At 33.3% G+C, this 20,235-nt stretch overlaps 1 protein-coding gene and 1 pseudogene across 1 annotated transcript in view; both read left to right on the forward strand.

Moving 5' to 3' along the window:
- The window catches only part of SH3BGRL (SH3 domain binding glutamate rich protein like), a 67,368-nt gene that overhangs the window by 33,211 nt on the left and 13,922 nt on the right, over nucleotides 1–20,235 (forward strand). The window lies entirely within an intron of this gene.
- LOC120603357 (uncharacterized) lies at nucleotides 18,475–18,592 on the forward strand (annotated as a pseudogene).

Below are 20,235 nucleotides of genomic sequence, written 5' to 3' on the forward strand. Positions count from 1 at the left end.
GGTATTTTATTCTTTTTGTTGAGATTGTATATGTGATTGTTTCCTTAATTTCCCTTTCTGATATTTCATCGTTAGTATATAGAAACACGACATATTTTTATACATTGGTTTTGTATCCTGCAACTTACTACTGTATTTATTACTTCTAATAGTATTTTGGTGGAATCTTTAGGATTTTCTATATATAAAATGATGCCATCTGCAAATAGTGTGAGTTTTACATCTTCCTTTCCAATTTAGATTCCATTTATTTCTTATTCTTGTCCAATTACTCTGGCTAGGACCTTTAATACTATGTTGAATAACAGTCGTAAGAGTGGACATCTTTGTCTTATTCCTGATCTTAGAAGAAAAGCTTTCAGTTTTTTACCATTGAGTATATTAGCTGAGAGTTTGCCATATATGCCCTTTATTACGATGAGGTTCTTTCCTTCTAAACCCATTTTATTGAGAATTGAGAATTTTTATCATAAATGTATGTTGTGTCTTGTCAATACTTTTTTCTGCATCTAATGAGATGATAATATAATTTTTATTTTTTATTTTGTTAATATGGTATATCTTGTTGATTGCTTTGCACATTTTGTATCATCCTTGCATCCCTGGAATGCATCCCACCTGATCGTGGTATATATTTTTAATGTATTGTATTCAATTTGCTAGTATTTTATTGAGGATTTTTGCATCTATGTTCAACAGATATATTGGACTATATATATATATTTTTTTTTGTGTGTGTGTGTGATGTATTTTCCTGATTTTCGTATCAGAGTAATACTGGTCTCATAAAATGGGTTAGGAAGCATTCCTTCCTCTTCAGTTTTTGGTTGAAAAGGGTAAATATTAAATCTTCTTGGAATGTTTGGTAGAATTCACCAGTGAAGCTATTTCATCCTGGACTTTCGTTTATTGGGGAGTTATCGATTACTGTTTCCTTACTAGTGATCATTCTATTCAAGTTTTCTAATTCTTCACAATTTAGTCTTGGAAGGTTGTATGCTTCTAAGAATTTGTCCACTTCTTCTAGATTATCCAGTTCGGTGGCATATAGCCTTTAATAGCATTCCTGTATAACTTTTTGTACCTCTGTGGTATCCATTATAACTTTACCGTTTTCATTTTTGATTTTATTTATTTGAGTCTTCTCTCTTTTTTCCTTAGTGAGTCTAGCTAGAGGTTTGTCATTTTTTTTTTCTTTTCAAATAATCAGCTCTGTTTTATTAAGTTTTTATTTTTGTTCTCTATTTCATTTATTCCTACTCTATTTTTATTATTTCCTTCCTTGTTCTTCCTTTACTTGTTCCTTAATGTGTAATGTTAGATTCTTTATCTGAGTTTTTTTCTTGGTTCTTTTTAATTTTTTTTTATATATATATTTTCAAGGTGAATTCTTCTGTGTATCCCTAATTGCAGGACTTCTGTTCAACTAGACTTCAGACGACTCCCAATGATGGCTAGTCTGTAATATAGTTGTAATTTTGATGCGGTAGTGAGAGGAAGAAAGCACAGCATTTACCTACTCTACCATCTTGACCCCCAGGCCACCTTTTTCTTGTTTCTTGAAGTAGGCCTATCTTGCTTATAAATTTCCTTTCTAGTACCACTTGGCTGCATCCAAAAAGTTTTGGTGTGTCATATTTTCATTTTCATTTGTTTCTATGTATCTTTTGATTTCTTCTTTTATTTTTTTAGTGACCTATAGTTTTTTATTACCATGTTGTTTAATCTCCACATATTTGTGAATTCTCCAGCTTTCTTCTTGGTTGATTTCTAGTTTTAGAACTTTGTGGTTAGAAAAGATAATTTCAATCTTCTAAAATTTATTGAGGCTTGTTTTGTATCCCAACATATGTATGGTCTGTCCTCAAGCATGTTACATGTCTACTTCAGAAGAATGTTTTTGTTGTTGTTGTTGTTGTTGTTGTTGTTGAATGGAAAGTTCTATATGTATATACATATATATCTTAAGTTCATCTGCTCTAATGTGTCATTTAAGGCCGATGTTTTCATGTTAACTTACTGACTGGATCATCTAACTTACTGACTGGTTTAAGTGGGATATTAATGTCCCCTACTATTATTAGAATTTCTATCTTCAGTTTTGTTAATAATTCTTTTGCATATTTTGGTGTCTTAAGTTTGGTATATATATATATATATATATATGTATATATATATATATATATATATTCTAATAACTGTTGTGTCTCCTTTATGGATTGTCCCCTTTATCATTATAAAATGTTTATCTTTGCCTCATGTTACCTTTTTTTTTCTTGAAATCTATTTTGTCTGATGTAAGTATGGCTGCATCTACTTTTTTCTTGGTACTATTTGCTTAGAATATCATCTTCAATCCCTTCTCTTTAAGGCTAGATGGATCTTTGGAGCTGAGATGGGTCTCCTGAAAGCAGCTATAGGTTGGTCTTATTTTTTTTTAATTCATCCTGCTACTCTGTGCCTTATGATTGGCGAACTCAATCCATTTACACTTAGGGTGATTATTGACATATGAAGACTTACTATAGCCATTTTATCTTTTGTTTTCTGGTTGCTTTGTATCTCCATTGTTTCTTTTCCCTTATAATTATGTCTGCTATTTTAGTTTGGTGTTTTCTATGCTGTTTTCTTCATTTCCACTTTTATTTATTTATTTATTTATTTTTATTTTTTTTTATCAGCTCTGGAGTTTTGTGTTTACCATGAGGTTTGCATAAAATGTCTCATATATAAAATAGTCATTTTTCTTTTATTAGCTTCTTATTTTCATTTGCCTATACAAGTTCAGTCTTTTTCATCTTTTACTTTCATGTTTTTGTTGTCACAAATTATTCCTTTTTATGCTGTGCATTTGTTATCAACTTGCAGTAGCTATATTTTAAATTCCTTTTTATCTTTTAACCTTTATGTTATAATTAAGTGTTTAATACTCTACCATGAAATAAATTCGCAGTTTCTTGCATCTGTCTGCCTATTTTTTACCTTACTCAAAGTCTTATATTCTTTAGTATTTTCATTTCAGGTAGAAGAACTTTTGATATTTCTTGTAGTACAGGTCTTGTGTTGGTAAATTCCCTCAGCTTTTCTTTGTCTGAAATACATTTATTTAGCCTTTGTATCTAAAAACTAACTTTGCTGCATATCTTATGCTTGGCTGGTGGTTTCTCTTTCAATGTTCTGAGTATAGCATTTCACTCTCCTGGCCTGTAGGGTTCCTAGTGAGAAATCTGGTACATATCTGATGGGGTTTCCTTTGTAGGTTATTGTCTTTTCTTTTTCCCCTAGCTGCCTTGAGATTTCTTTCTTCGTCATTAACTTTTGACAGTTTTAATATAACGTGTCTTAGAGAAGATCTTTTTGCTTCGAGGTAATTAAGTGTTCTGTTAGCTTCTTGTACTCAAATGTCCGGTTTATTCGCTAGGTTTGGGAAGTTCTCATCAATTATTTCATCAAATAAACTCTCTGTTCCCTTTTCTCTTTTTTCTTCTCCTGAGATACCCATTATCCTTAGGTTGCTCTTTGTAATGGAGTCAGATAGTTCTTGTAGAAGTCTTTTATATTTATTAAAATTCATTTTTCTGTCTTCCACCTTAATCATTTCTTGATTTCTATCTTTGAGCTTTCTAATTCTCACTTCCATCTGAGCTGCTCTATTTTCAGTGCTTTCTAATGCATTATTCATCTCATTTATTGAGTTTTTCAGCTCCAGAATTTCTGTTTCATTTTTTTCTTATAGTTTCAGTCTCTTTGGTAAAGTACTCCTTTTGTTCATTAGTTTTATTCCTGACCTCATTGAACTGCCTTTCTGAATTTTCTTGTATCTCACTGAGTTTATTCATGACTGCTGTCTTGAATTCTCGCCTAATTTTAAAATGTTGATCAACAGTGTACATTTCCATAAACATTTCAACTAAGCCTCATCTTTCATGAACATCGGGTATTATGTCTGTATGCCACACATAATTTCATAATTTCATAATTTCATGCTTGTTGCTTCACTTATATTTTTCATCTGAATTGTTTATGTTCTCAAACTAGATAGGCAGAGAGTAAAAACTAGTTTTATAAAAACTAGTCATCTTTGAACTTTAACCAGTTCGAAATCTTCTAGTGGCTCATGTGTCAAGCATTCGATTAACAACTTTAAGAAAGAGTCTTTACAGTCCAAAAACAGAAGAAATTTTAGGACTTAAGGAGAGGAAAATATAAACCTGGGAATAGTCAGAGATGCTAACAAAGCATTTTTGCATCTTTCACCCCTTTGCCTGCTTCTTCTCTGGTTTAGTTCTTGGTCTCGAAAGTCCGTGTACTCTGCTTTCTCTGAGTTTCTTCTTATTTAAAATTTGATCAAAACAGACTTTGATCAAAAGATGAAAATACTAATAATAACTGATTTTATAGCTGTCACAATCTCAGATAGTATTCTCATGAGAAGAAAACCATCAAAGTAATGCATTGTGGTTTAAATAAGGTATTCTGCCTTGAAGAGGCATTTTCTTAAAATATTTATTGAGTACTTACAATGTATGAGGCACTCTGGTTGGTATTCTGAGGGACAGAAACATAAATTGGATGTGGGACTTGTCCTGAAGAGATTGTAATTTAGTAGAAATAACAAGATTTGTATGTAAACATATGTATATATATTTTTTTCACACAAGAGCTAGTAGGATTAGCACGCTTGCTTTAAGTGATAAGAACTCTATAAAGGCAGAAGCACTTATATCAACAGTTAATTGTGGGAGTAGAAAGTGAAAGAGAAGCACAATTCATTTGTTTTCCAATTGTTTATTCATTACTTGAATAGCCAGCCACTCAATGTTTATTATAAACTAAAACCTCTTCACTAGTAAGGATAGCACTTACTGAATATATCATTTCGTTTTGCTGTGCCAAGGTAATTATTTTTGTTTAGGTAGTACTCTTTGCTATCATACCAATGGGTTGATTTCTCTCCAAAATAGAGGACTTCTAGCTCAATTTATTTAAAACTTAACTCATTATCTTTATTTCCTGCCCCTTCTCTCACCATCCTTCCCTTCTTATAATATACCCCACCACACACATATACGATACATATACGTACAGAAGAAATGTCTACTTTCACAAAATCCTGTTTTTGCCAGTTGTCTCATGTTATCGTCAGTATCCTCTTTTAATTAAATGAGATAATTTATTTGAAAAGCCTAGTCCATTAATTATTTGCTTCCCTTGCACTTTTCCTTTTGTAACCTTGAAGTCATCTTTCATATACACTGATATTTTGATAACCGATGACATTTATTAGTTAATCACTATCTGAAGTTATTTTGTCTATTAATATGTTTTCCTATTTATTGTCTGCTTCCCCTCATTAGATTATAAACTCCATGGGATAAGGGACCTTCCTTGTCTGTCTTGTTTATTTTCTCTTTCTCTGATGCATAGAACAAGTGCTAAGAACTTAATAGGCTCAGTTCAATAAATACTTCTTAAGTGAATGATTGATTAAATAAATCCTAATCCTTAATCTTTCCAAACCAATCCATCAGCAAATCCTATCAAATTTTCTCTTAATAATCTCTTTTATTCTCTATTTCCTCTGTACATTTATAGCTCACATCTTCCAATTAACCTTCATCTTTTTATACTTAAACAATAGTTTCTTACCTATAGTCTTTCAACCCTTCCTGTATACTACTGCTCTACTAATTTTCCCAAAACACTATTTCCCTAATCTCATTTCATTACTTAAGAACCTTATCTAAATTTTTGGTTCAAATGAAAGAAATGGATGTGAAAGCTTAAAGTGCTGCGTGAAGATTAAATCTTACCAGCAATTATTTCCACCCTACCTCTCCATTCTTATTTCCTTTCTAAAACACCTACAGACCTTCTACTCTAGTCATCCCGATAACCCAATGGAAGTTCTGGAGCTTCTTTTAAAAGACGTGCACTTACACATTTCAGGGGATTCACAGTTTCTAAGTTAAGAATACCTTTCATAACGTGAATCTCGAAATTAAACATTCTATTATATAACCTCTCATATTGCTGTGAACTTTCACATCCCTTTGTATGTAGTGTTTCTATCATCTCTTGTAGTCCCCAGAGCATTTAGTACAATGCTGGATCAAGAACAAGCACTTCTTAAGTACTTGCTAATCTGGCATACAGACTTTTATCCATTTGCGTTTCTATGAAAAAAGCTAAACTCTTATTCAGTAAAAGAGTTGAGAGAAACCAGAAGTAACTATGTAATAGTAGTTAAGAAAAATACCTGTGAACTGGAATTTTAATTATAAGAACTAATGCTACAAAGTGGTAGCACCTGGGAATTCTGGGGGGGGAGGGTAAGGGAACTGTTATAATTGTGCTGGTGGTTGCATGACACTATGCGTTTGTCAAAACTCATAGAAATGTTCACCGAAAGGATGAATTTCACAGTGTGTAATTTAAAATGCATTCAAAATATTTTTAATATAGTGGAGGTTTTAATTTTTTTAATTCAATCTGTTAAGTGGCATTCTGGTCTCTATGTTTTAGAATTATGGATTTGTGATCATTTCCCTTCTTAATCTAAGGCATAATACTTTTTGTAACTCAAATTTGGTGGTGTATCTTCTCCTCTTCTCTTTTTTCCTCCTCCTTTTAAAAATAAATTATTTAGTATGGTTGGTGAAAGTATGCATTCATTGGTATGCAGTAGTCTGATTTATATAAAGTCTACCAACTTCAACTATTTTTTCTCCTTTAAAAAACAAATTTTTAAGGCCAAATTCTGATTCTTCATAAGGGGAGTCATATGTGCATTAAAAAAATGCAGAATTTTTAAAACCTCAATTTAAACTTTAGTTTAAGCTTTTTTCCCCCCTCACTAAATGGTGTTCACAAACATGCATGAGACATTTTTTTTTCAATTGTACTAGTAGATTTATTGGAATTGTGCTTGAATTGAATGTATCCAAATGTGTTTCTTCCCTTGACTTGATGGAAGAACTAGAGATCTTCATTCTGTGTCCTGTTGCCCCACTGCGTAAACAGAAACCGTGGGCATCTCCTTTCAAGACCAGACAATTACATAGAATTAAGTTTGCAACCTTGAGGAAGGGTTTGGTGAGTCCCTTACTCTGTGCTAGGCTAAATGGGAAAATGACTTTGATATACCAGACATCTTGATAGAAAAGAAGGAGTGCTTTCAATGGACCATTTTAACATTGCAAAATAAATTCCATCTGTGTCTGCACATGTAGTAGTTACAAGAAATATTACAGTCTTAATATTTGGTAAAACTGACTACACAGTGGTATGATAACAGAGACTGGAATTTCCAGACCTTCACTAATCACACTTTTATCTAGATGAACCCTACAGATTATATTGACCAGAAGTTGTAATGAGAATTTTCCTCGGAATTGTTCAGCACCTGTGTGTTTATTTAAATGAATATATTTAGTACAGCCTAAAAGAAAATGTACTTGATAACATACTATCTGGTAGAAAGTAGAAAAGAAATACAGTTTTAACTTATACCATAGATCCTAATCTGAATTTCTGTTATTTAAAAAAAAGCCTGCTAGTTTTAAATGAACACTACATAATTAAAGACATTTCATGAGTCTTTCATAAAGCACGAACACCCAGTTCTCTCCTAATTATCATAAACTAACTTGGACAATCTAATAAACTCTATGATTATTGCTTGCTTTTTAATGGGTTTTATGCAATAACATTTTAAATCCATTTTTAATTTTGGTTCTAGGCTTGAAAAGAAATGAATGATGGGAAAATGTGTTAGACAAAAATATGTTTAAAACAAATAGCTGCTTAAAGCATTTTTAAGTCTTAAAAGAAGTAATTATATATTTTAAGCCTATAGTTTTTCTTCTATTAGTTTAAAGCCATTGATTGATCTTTTCATTGACTTGTTTGGTTAGCTTCTCCTTTTTAATCCTTATAGTGAAAAACTTCCTAATAATTTATTTTTTTCTGAAATTATTTCCTTATATATAACTTAATTATATACCTTCTATTTGTATAATGTGGTAGGTAGTAAAGATCATGGATTCAAGCAGTTTACTTTGAATCTCTATTTCACTGTTTTCTGTGTCTTCTTGGGCAAAGTTAACTGCTCTGTTTTCTCATTTATTAAAATGAGATAATACACGTAAAGTGCTTAGTGTAATATTTAGTTCATGACGTATTTAAAAATATATAACTATCACAAATATTTTACTGTAATGTGGCAAATTGAATTTAGTGTCCTACTAAATTTTAATTTTTTCTAAACCAGAAATAGTGTCTTTTCCTTTTATGTTCTTTGAAGAGCTAGACTATGGAACAAGAACTAAAATACTAGATTTTTTTTTGGAGGGGTGGGGAATTAATTGCCAGGATATTTCATATAAATCTAGACTGAAGAAAATAGAAAATAAAAAGTTTAATTCTGTTTTAATTAACTACAGTATAGTACCAAATCTCTTTAAACTATTTTTCAATACTTTGACTTGTTTTTACACCAAGGAAGACAGAATTCTACACATTCTGAAAAGCTTGGAATAGTTAGTGTTTTTCCCTGCTCTACAAAATTAGTCACTGAAGTGTTTGTGTGTCTCAAACCTAATGTTAAAAAGTCGCAGGATTCCATGATGAAGTATTAACAAATATTTATTATGTATATCTTTTAAAAGATCCATAAAGTTTAAGGAAACTGCATATCTACTAATCAGCAGACATTATGAGATGTTATTACTTTAGTAGATTGCACAAAGTTAATCAGTTAATGTTCACATTTTAGAAAGGCCATGATAGGCATGGATTCAATACTTATAATTCTTTGCTATAGTCTGAGTTTGTCAGGTGCTATGGGCAATTAGATATATTTCAATAAATTATCTGTTGTTGGATCACTAAGTGATGCCTTAGAATAATTCATTCCCTTTGTGTATATGAATTATAATAAAGAGAATGTATCTTATTGGCTCACCATAGAAACTGGCCTATAATTGAACTTTACTTTTTGGTATATGGACTCTCCTTGGATCCTACGCAGGTTTTGGCCACCTTTGAGGTAAGCAGTGAACACTTTTAAAAATCATAAGGTAAAATGAGTATTTTAATTTCTGCAATTTTCCCCCAGTAAGTTATACTTACCTTTAATATTTATTAAAACCAAAACAAAATAAAAAATCAAATTTGCTTACATAATATTTTAATGTAAACACCAGATATTAGAGTCCTTCTTTCCTCTATTTTCAATAAAGATTCTTCTGTGATAGTCCTAGTGATAACTGTCAGTTTTGTTTTTTTTTTTTTTAATTTCATTAGTATTAAATTTATTTCAATATATTATTTCCTGAATCAGGATCAAAATCCTTCAGGCAAAAGCATGTTTACGGAGAGAATAAATGCTTTGCAGCTTGTCTAGACTTTAAAATGAGGTCATGATTTATTTTTTGTCTTTTGACACATGTATGGATATTTAGTTTTAGAGTAAGAGAAGTTAAAGATATTACGTTGATTATAAGAATTGATTTTGCAGATAAACAACCTACCTTGTGAATGACTGCTGAATAAATGTATTATTTCTGGATGTAGAAGAGTTCAGGCTGGCTTGATGGAATTTTGAAGCATCCACAATTTCTATTTTTAATTGAATTACTACTAAACTCCTATAATTTTCTGTTCAACTAGCTGGTGAAATTATAGACTTTCATTACCCAAAACTACATTCCATGTTCAGATTAGTTTTGCCTTCAGAAACCTCTAAGACAAGAGCTGAGAATTTTATAATAGCCAAATAAGTTTTTAAAATATTTTTTTTATTTTACAATTACAACTGACTTTCACTGTTATATTAATTTCAATATTGAATGTCAATTATAATTGAAAAAAATTAAGTATTATATTAGTTTCAGGTATACAATGTAATGCTTAGACATTTATATAACTTACAAGGAGAGTTCACCCCGATCTGTCTAGTACCTATCTGACACCATATGTAGTTATTACAATATTATTGACTATATTTATAATGGTAGATATTGTCAGACAATTCTCCATTGGTCTTTTTCATTTGCATACATCTTGTGAGCATAGACGCTAACTACCTTTGTTCTGTATTATCTTTTTTCAAAGATGCAACCAGCCTTAAAAGATGAGATGTCTCTCTCTAAAGCAAAGATTTGCTTACTGCCCAGTATAAAAGATTCGAGATCCCTTATCCGACCCCTGATGTCACCCTGTAGGAATTGAGGATTAGAAAACAGGTACAAGAAAATGCTGATATTCTGGCTACTGCTGTTGCTGTGATTCAGAAGTGTCGTGTTTTCTGCCATCATCTTTATAACTGTGGCAGGTTTGCTTGTTAGTTTGCAAGTAAAGTAAAAACAACAGATCTTTCACCATTCTTGACAGTAGGTCTTATTGCTGGACCTGTTGTTGTTCTTGATGGTCATAGTCCAAATAACAATGGTCACAGTTGAATCTCACAGAAAGCCCACAGAACTACATGGCCCAGGCTTCTTTTGTATTAACAGCCTTCGTTTACTAGTTGGTTATCTTCTTGAACCACTTGAACCTGGTCTTATTTAACTAATTAGGTAATACATGGTAGTTCTCCTTAGCTGGACAATTTAGAACCTGCTTTATTGGCTTGCGTCTAGGAGTACATTCACAATGTTCTTTGGAATGTTCATCTGGGGCACAGTGCTCAGCTAAGGCTTGAGGCTAGTTATTTCTCCTGTAACAGAATAATTTTTTTTTTTTTGGCCAGGATACAGAATTTTGAGTTGCTGTACTCCCTTGAAAGGAAAGTAGTTAATTTCCTTTTTAATGAAATGTTATCACCTCCTCAACTATGGAGGGGGAAAAAATCAGTACTACAGCTAGGGTAGTCTGAAAAATGTAATATTCGTTTGTGTGTGTGTGTGTGTGTGTGTGTGTGTGTGTGTAATTGTGTGTGTGTGTGTTTTCTGAAGTCATGGGTAGCCCTTTAGATGTAAAGATTGTGCTATGTTCCCGTCATCTGGTTTTCGTTAGCAGTTATTTTCCCAGAAGGGTCTAGGGAAGATGGATCCGGGACATGCATTTTTTTGTTTGTTTGTTTTTAGTGTAAAGATAAACTGGACCAAGAATTATCTACCAACCAAGCCTGTACAACCTTGAAGAAACTTTCGTATAAACAACATATTTTTCAATTAAAATTGACATTCAATATTATTTTGTATTAGTTTCAGGTATATAGCATAATGGTTAGACATTTATATGATTTATGAAGTGATCCCCCAGATTAGTCTGTTACCCACCCTACACTATACATAGTTATTACAGTATTATTGACTATATTACCTATGCTGCTCTTCACGTCCCCATGACTATTTCATGACTGCCAGTTTGTACTTCTTAATCTCTTCACCTTTCATATAAACAACTTTTAGATTGTTAAACACCATTTAGTAATATACATTTCTTTGTGGAGAGTCTTACAGATTCCTTTAAAAAGCAAAAGCCCATTTAAAATCCTTTACTTTGAATAGACTGTTACTGGGGGTTAGCTTAAAATTGGGTGGCTGTGTTTGTTTTTAGTGTGTAAAAAAGAATAAAGCCATTTGTCTCATTATGTGACATTAATAAAGCATCCTATTTAGGTAGATAAAGTTTTCATTGTTTGGAAAGCTAATCTTTTTATCTAAAAATCTGACATAATTATTTGTGAAAATCACCCAGTTAAATAATGTGTACACAGATTTGATATGTCCTGTTATATGGATTTGGATTTGTTAGAATAGTAATTTTTAAGGGAAAATAAATCCAATTTAAGTACATTGAAATAGAACAGTTTGTGACCTATCCATGAATCTGATCAACACGTGAAAAGATTATGGTTCTCCCCTTCATTTGATGGTTTGCTTCATGGTGGGTGTTAGGTTGAGATTCTTTCCCTATTTGAGTGATGTGATTAGCAGTAGATTAAACCTCCCTGAATCACTGTTTTGTTCTCCTTTTGTTGCTACTATAATACCACTCTTGAATTTGAAAAAGCCATTGCCTTAAAACATTTTTATTGTACTGAGAGAGAATTTGGTCCTAGTAAGGAGATGTTTTACTAGGTTGAAAAATGCAGTAGGAAATATGCAAAACAGCTTCTATTCCCTTTAAAAAGAAAAGGGAAGTGCAGAAATAATTGTCTTTCAACCTAGAGTCATTAGGAATTGAATTTCTGAGAATGTGCATGTTTCATTTTATATGTGAATATTTATTGGTCTTCTTCATAGACTGGTTTTGGAGACTTTCAGAGATTAAGTCAATGACTTCCTTATTTGTTTCACAATATTTTTGGTCTTCCTCTTTTCACAGAAACATGTTGGTGAATTTTTACAATGAATACTAACCACGTGTTGTGAGTACAGGGTTTGTGGTTCAAATTGACTTGACTATGGACTTTTTTTTACTGCTTCATAGTTATATAACATTTGGGAGTAGGCATTCTCTTGCATTTGGAGGAGTTTAGTAGATGCCAGCCAAAGTAGCCATTCTAATAAAAAGACCAGTTTTACAATATGGCAGGATGTTTTTAGTGGAAATTGACTATGTGGCTCAAGAAATGTAATGTATTGCTTGAAAGTATTTAACTGCCAGTAAACTTTCTTTTAGACTCTTAGATTAGAAGCAACCTTTTATGGACTATTATCAGAATAAAATTTCTTACTTTGGTTGACACTCTTTTGAGCACAACACTTCTGGAATTTCCTGTGATGCAATAAATAGTTGCATCTTTCTAGAGTTTCTCAGGGAGAAATTTATAATGTCTGAGTGATCCCTCAAACATTTGCTGGGTGTGCTAAACAGCCCATCTTGCTTCTCACTGTTCCATGAAGTGAATGAGGAAAGTCACTAGACTTTGAATGCCCAGGAATCAACCTGGCATAGTGACTACCTAGCAGCTACACTGCCTGCTTTAAATACTTCTTTATCACCTTCATATATAGTTTCTATTGATATTGATAGGAGCCTATCAAAAGATTACACTGAATTGTGCTGATACAATATTCTTATGTTTGATTCTAGAATCTGGCTCTTCTTCTGCATCCTATCATCATACTGCTTCAGAAAGACTGCCCTGTATTGTGATTGATGCACCATGGTGGAATTCATTGTTTTTAATACGTTGAGGGCAGGAATTCTCTCTCAGTTATATATAGCTACAGTTCCTTATGCATATTTAAAGTAGTAGCTATCATAACTTGAGAGCTTATTTTTATTTATTTATTCATTTGCTACATATTTACAGAATACCTGCTATGGGCCAGATATGATAATAGGCACTGGATAAAATGATGAGCAAGATAGATAAGGTTCTAGCCATGAGAAAGCTTATAATTTACAATCTAGCCTGCTTTGTGGCAGGCAGTGTGAGAGGCACATTGCTTCTCTTATCTATAATTTTCTTTGCAACAGTTCTAGGAAGTAGGTATTACTCTCAATTAATGAGTAAGGAATTTGAGACTCAGAGAGGTTAAACAACTTAGCCACACAAGATAATAAATGAAATTCAAACTCAAATAAGTTGGATCCTGTATTAGTTTTCTACGTTGTGTAACAAATTACTATAAATTTAGTGGCTTGAAGAAATACATATTTATTACATCACAGTGTCTGTGGGTTATGAGTCCTGGCATAGCTGGGTCTTCTACAATGTTGCAAATAAGGTGTCAACTAGGACTTGTTTCTCATCTGGAGGCTCTACTATGGAAGAATTCATTTTCAAGCTCATGTGGTTGTCAGTCATTTCCTTGAGGCTGTAGTCCTAATGGCAATTTGCTTCTTCATAGCCAACAAAAGAAAGAGGGATTCTAACGTGAGTCAGTTAGAAAGATAAAACCTTAGATAACATAGCATCATCACTGGAGTGACATCTCACATTACCTTTGCCGTATTCTATTGATTGGCAGCAAACAACAGGTCTTGTCCACACTCTGGAGAGGGAATTATATAAGAAAGTGAATACCAGGAGGTGATAATCATGGGTGGTGGTATATGAAAGTGTGTCTACTGTTGCAGAAAAGTTACAAAAATCAGACCAGTGAGAAATCAAGCAGCAGTCAGAGAGTTGGAGAACTCAGGTTTATTATGCCCGCGGTCCCAGAGAAGCTAGCTCTCTGAAGATCTGAGCCGGGAGCTCAGTTGCAACATTGCTTATATAGAACTTATTTGGCATTGGCTGATTGGTTAATTTGTCCTCAAATGGTTACAAAGCACAGGAGTTGCTAGGGGGTACAGACAGTTACATTTGTTGTTTAGACAGAGCAAGCCAAAGGGAGGATAAGTTTTTAGTTACTTTTGAGTACAGCCTATGCAGCAGGCATATCTACAGAAACAGAACAAAGAGCTGATTAGCTTTTTGAGTGCAAATTCCTCTTCACTACCACAGGTTTCACAGTCTGTGGTCTTTCCATTATACCGTGCTGCCGCTACTAAGCTCAATACACATGATTTTTGAAGTAGTTTTAAAAATTATGTAAAGCAATATAATACCACTGGAAAAGTTTGGTGGGGAAATCCCCATAATCTCATGATCTCGCCACAGCTCAAATAGTCTCCTGAGCAAGGTACTGAGCACTCACTCCTATCTCTAAGCAGTCATAATAATTGTGTTTGAATTTCCATTTAGTCTTTTTGAAAACATATACAGTTCTTTTCACAGTATCATAGCAAATGCATGATTCTCTAAACTTATTTTTCACTCTTTATCATAAATGGTTTTCTTTGTTGCCACGTAATTTGTCATTGTCAATTTCAGTGTGCTCATAGCAATCTTTTGAATGATCACACCACTGTTTACTTGACTAAGTCCGAATGGCAGGCAACTTTCAATCCTCCACCACTAAAACAAACAAACAAACAAACAAAACCCAAACTTAATAACAACAACAACAACCCCCCCCAAACATACATAAATTCTTCAGGTACATAATTTTTACCCTCTTTTGTATTATTTACTTAAACTAGGAATCCAGAAGTGAAATTACTTGTTTTTTTTTTTTACATGAATGTTTCCATGGCTGTTGATACACACTCAAAGTGTTTCTGATTTGAATTTGACTGAATTAACAGCCTTCACAATTGCCAAGGAATATGATAACGCTAATTTGAATTCTTTCATAATTGGAAAGAAAGGCAGCATCTTACCTGCTCTTAATCATGGAGTTTTGGTGGTATCAAGTAGCGGACTATAGACCAAATTTCAGGATGGTGTTCTATCCTGCAGTTCAAGTAAGGACAAAGATCTCCTCAGGACTTATCTTTAGTACAAAATGATGTCAGTTATATAGATATGTTTCTTGGTCATAGTGTAGGACAGTGCCTTCCCTACAATGAGGCAGAAGCTAAATGCCCCCTACAATGGGGCATTTGGGAATCCTATATTTTATTTTGTACAGGCACAGATTGTACTAATTTGTTTATTCAGATGACATACCTTGTTGAATATGTCCACTTTAGCACATTTCACAGTAGCCTTTACTGCAATAGAAAAGGAAAAGAAAAAGGCAGAGCTAATGTGATACTGGTTCATATTTGTCACCCAGTTAACTCTTAAGAACAGACTGCATATTACTTTTCTTGTAATTAAGAACAAATAGTTTGGAGTTGGTGGTTACGGCCTTTTTTGAAAAATATCTGTTGTGAGCTGGGATTTAGCTACCGTATTTGGTTCTCATATGCCTGCCCTGTGACCTTACATCAGCCTGCTAGATTTGTGCGTTTTTGCTTATCCTTACATGGGAAGGCTGCCTGGAAAATCTGTCTGATCAGAGTTAGAAGCCCTGTAGTGTTTGGCTTTAGGAGAAAGCCATGGTTTGTGTAATTAAGTTTTCTTATTGACAGAATTTTTTTCATAAAGAAGTAGTGAGTTGGAGAACTTCTTTGCTGACTAAAATCACCAGCATTTTATAATTTTTCATTTTATATCTTTTCATATACCACTCAAATTCTCTTCCTTCTATTATGACAGAGTTCTCCTGAAGAGGTTTTAAATCTATATATAAACTCATTGTTTTGAATTGATGGTAATAGTGATAAGTGCAGGGGGGTGGAGGCTGGAAGGAATGGGTTTGTTTAATTTTAAATTCTTAGTGCAACCTTAGTCTGAATTTTTTTTTTTTTTTGGAACATAAGATCTACATATGTTAGATTAGTACTTCTCACAAATGTTTAGTTTTAGTTTTTGTTTGTTTGTTTTTTACAAATGTTTTGATATTTGATTATACAAGTTAGTGTGATTTGTTTCAAGGAGAACTTTTGCTTTAAGGGCATTAGCAAAGCTGCCAGAAAAGCCTGAATTATCTGTTGCCTTATTTCCCCCTTAGCACTCATTTCCTATAGCCACCTCTGATCACAAGTCACTGATACTTTTGTGGAGAATTTAAAAATATTCTTAACTTCACACTTCATTTGTCCAAATATATGACAGTTTTAAATGGAGATGTAACTTTTTTTTTTTCAGTAAAGGCAATGTAATTCTTATGAATCATTACTTCTTCACTTAACTTTTTCTTACCAAGTCTTAAAGTTTCAGGAGGCTTTTATTGCTTGTAGGCATGTTTCTTTGTTTCATTAACACAGAACCTCAGAGTGGGAAAAGATGGAAGGGTTCATCTAGGAAAATCCACTCTGTACATAAAAGCTTTAAAATAACCAACAGGTTTTCTTTCTCTTACTTTAGGCCAAGCTTTGGATTTAAGAATTATACAGAATTATGAGCCATATTTGCAATCAAGGAGCCAGCAATAAGTTGACATACAGTCTAATTAGCATGAGATAACAAGTAACACATTATTTTATTAGTCGTTATGCTTACATGTTTAAGAGGTGCTTTTTAATCTAACAGTTCTTGGGCAAATGTATGCTTTGGAGAAATTTCCTAATCCACTTGAGTATTTAATGTCTTTATCTGAGAATCTGGAATGAAAATAATAACAGCCGTCTCATAAGATTATTTTGAGAATTAAATAAAATAAGCATGTAAAGGGTTTAGTATAGTGCCTGACCCATGGGAAACAATAAATAATAATTATTATGTTATACTTTAGAGTGCGAGTACATTTGGTGCAATGCAGAGAGGGACCTGGTACATGTAAAATTCTGTAGTCTATTATTAGCGTATACTAGAGTGGGGTCTGTGTCCCTTCGTTTCCCCTTATTAGCCCAACCCTAATCCACCTGCTTCCCTGTAGTAGCAAGAGGCCAGACTTTTACTAAGAACTGGCTACATTTGATTTCATTGCTTAAATTATCTGTTAGTATAAAATTTATAATCCTTTAATTATAATTTATAAATTCCTTGAGACCAAAAATAACATCTCCATTTAATTTTACTTTTACTTATATCAGTGTAAGAACAATAGGCTTGAGGCCCACTATGTACTTATCAACTGCATCCTTGATTGAATGGTAGCCCCTACCATTACTTAGGCAAGGGTCCAACACTAATCCTTTCCTAGCCCCAGAGAATCTTAGATTTGGAATTGGGTTTTCCAGTCACTTTTTTTTTTTTCATAATGATGTAAAGACTGATTAAATTGTGTACATACTCATTTGAATGATAATAGAAGCAAAAGCATAGTATGATGAGTAGAATTTAGAATTAAATTATATTGTAAGAACACATTAAAATTATATTACTTTTCCTAAGAGGTTGTTGACCTTATAAAAAAAATTAAGAGAAAATCCATATAAAATACCATGAAACTGAACATGGAAATGTAGTGGAACAAACTTCAGCTTTGGAGTTAGGGACATCTAGGTTTGAATGCCAGTCCCGCCACCCACTAGCTTTGGGACTTTGTATGAATTTACTTCTTTGAGCCTCAATATTCTAATCTGTAAAGTGATGGTAATAATATCTACCTAATAGGGCTACTAAGAATAATAAATGATATAAAATATGTAAAATAACACTTTAGCCACTGTCACTTAATTGGCCTTCTATAAATGGTAGTTATCATTGGTATAAGTAATAAGACAATATTTGTCTACCAGTCTTATCTGAACCCACCCACAGAAATTGCTGTGAATTTGGGAATAATTGATGGTACCTCAAAGTGTCTCTCTATGCCAGATGAACCCATAGCTTCTGTGAGCCCAGAAGCTCTAATGCTTGTGAAACTTTTGATCTTCAATAAGTCTATGCTTTGCTTAGAGCAGCTGCTATGTCCCTACCATGGAATATGCTAGCAGTGAGGTTCTCTGTTGGGCTCTAGAGATTTCTGAGGGCTCTATCTTCTAATAAGCTTCATTTTGGAGTTCCAAGTGGTATTTTAGAGAATAAAGACTTACTTTTCTAGTTGGGGATGGATGAGAGTCTGTGTGCAAACCATAATCCTCAACAGTATCTCCCTGCATTCAAATCTTAGATAAATGAAATATATATAAGCATACTGAAAATTCCATAGTCATCAGTACTTTAAATATGACAAAAAATATGATATTGGAAAAGGTGGCAGTCTACAGCCCTGAACACATCTGATCCCGTCTGATCTTGGAAGCTAAGCAGGATCGGGCCTGGTTAGTACTTGGATGGGAGACCACCTAAGAAGACCAGGTGCTGTAGGTGTAAAAAAAAAAAAGTGGCTAAAGCATAACTAAAACCCACAAATAGATGGAGTTTTCTCCAATTTTGGAGAACCTATCAATCTAATTTGATGCACAAGATGTTTAATCCAGGGAATTCCTTTTGAAGACATATTTTGGGATAACAATTAATCTATGAAATATCCAACCCGGTCACCCTCAAAGACTGATATATATTACTTTTTAATAAGCTCTCATAGGTTGCTAATTATAGCCACCTGACTTTTCTCAAACTTTCCCAGGAAGTATTGTCAGATTTCCAGCATGCTGCAAGAGTTTTAAAAAGAGCACATTGCTTGCATTATATGGCTGGGTTTATGTTTTTCCAGCGTTATTGGGGTATAATTGACTTATTTACTTCCAAAATATAGAGTGTGGAAAGGGAAAAACTAGTCATTTTTCAGTGGAGAAACATGGAAGACATTATCTTAATCAAGTAAGCAAAGTTCGTACCACAATCAGTAAGTCATGTTGATATCATGTGTCTTCTGTTATGTGATGTGAAAGGCACTCATGATATTCTTCTAAATCTCTAACCCCAATCTAATCATCAGAAAAACATGAGACAAACCTGAATTGAAGGACATTCTACAAAATACCTGGCCAGCGCTCCTCCAAACTGTTAAAATAATTAGAAACAAGAAAAACTGAGATAATGAAAAAACTCACAGGCCAGAGGAAATTAAGGAGAAACAACTAAATGTAATGTAGTATCTTGGAAGAGATCTTGAATCCAAAAAAGGGTATTAGTGGAAAACCTGGTGAAATTCAAATAGTCTGGAGTTTAATTAATATAGTACTATACCAGTGTTGTTTTCTTAACTATGATAAATGTACCACTGTGAGGTAAGACATTAATGACAGGGAAAACAGTGACAGCTTTCTGGGAACTCTCTGTATAATAGCTGCAAATTTTCTATAAATCTAAAATTATTCCAAAATTGAAGTTTATTAAAATAAAAAAAAAAACAACTAAAAATAAAACATTTTGGTGTTGCTGAATTTAAAACAATTTTGTGAGATCAATCAGTTTTGACTATCTACTTTGTGTCCAGCCTGGAGGTGGGCACTATGTGGAGAGACATAAGCAAAAGGCTTGACCCCTACTTTCAGGTGGCTTATCAACTAACTAATTGAAGAGATGAGACTTTGACACGCGAAGAGGGTAGCAAACATTGGTATTACATGTATTTGATTAAGCCCTAAACTGGATGATACAAACTGTAGGAAGCCAGAGGGAGAAGGCTGGAGAGGCCACCAACAACTTTACAGAGGGAGTGAACCTGGATGAGTAGTTAGAACTTGCATCAGTGGAGAGAGGGGAGACTTGCTGCTGAAGAGGACAGAGAAAAAGCTCTGATATTTTGGGTAGAACAATCTCAGGGAAAAGTAAAGGCAGCCTGATCTGATCTGGGAAGGGGAAGGGATGCATATTTATAGAGAGGCGGATAGAGCAGGGCCTAGTTATGCTGAATATTGAAAGTTAAGACATTAGGGTGGGATTGAAATTGGCCATAGGGAACCAGTGTAACAACGGTAGAATTGCAGTATATATTTCAATTCTGTGGCTTTCAGTCCTTGACCAAATCTATGTTTATCATTTATTAATCTGCTAACACCTCTCTC

Source organism: Pteropus medius, unplaced genomic scaffold (genome assembly GCF_902729225.1).
Source record: "Pteropus medius unplaced genomic scaffold, Ma_sr-lr_union100, whole genome shotgun sequence".
In the NCBI taxonomy this organism is placed as follows: domain Eukaryota; kingdom Metazoa; phylum Chordata; class Mammalia; order Chiroptera; family Pteropodidae; genus Pteropus; species Pteropus medius.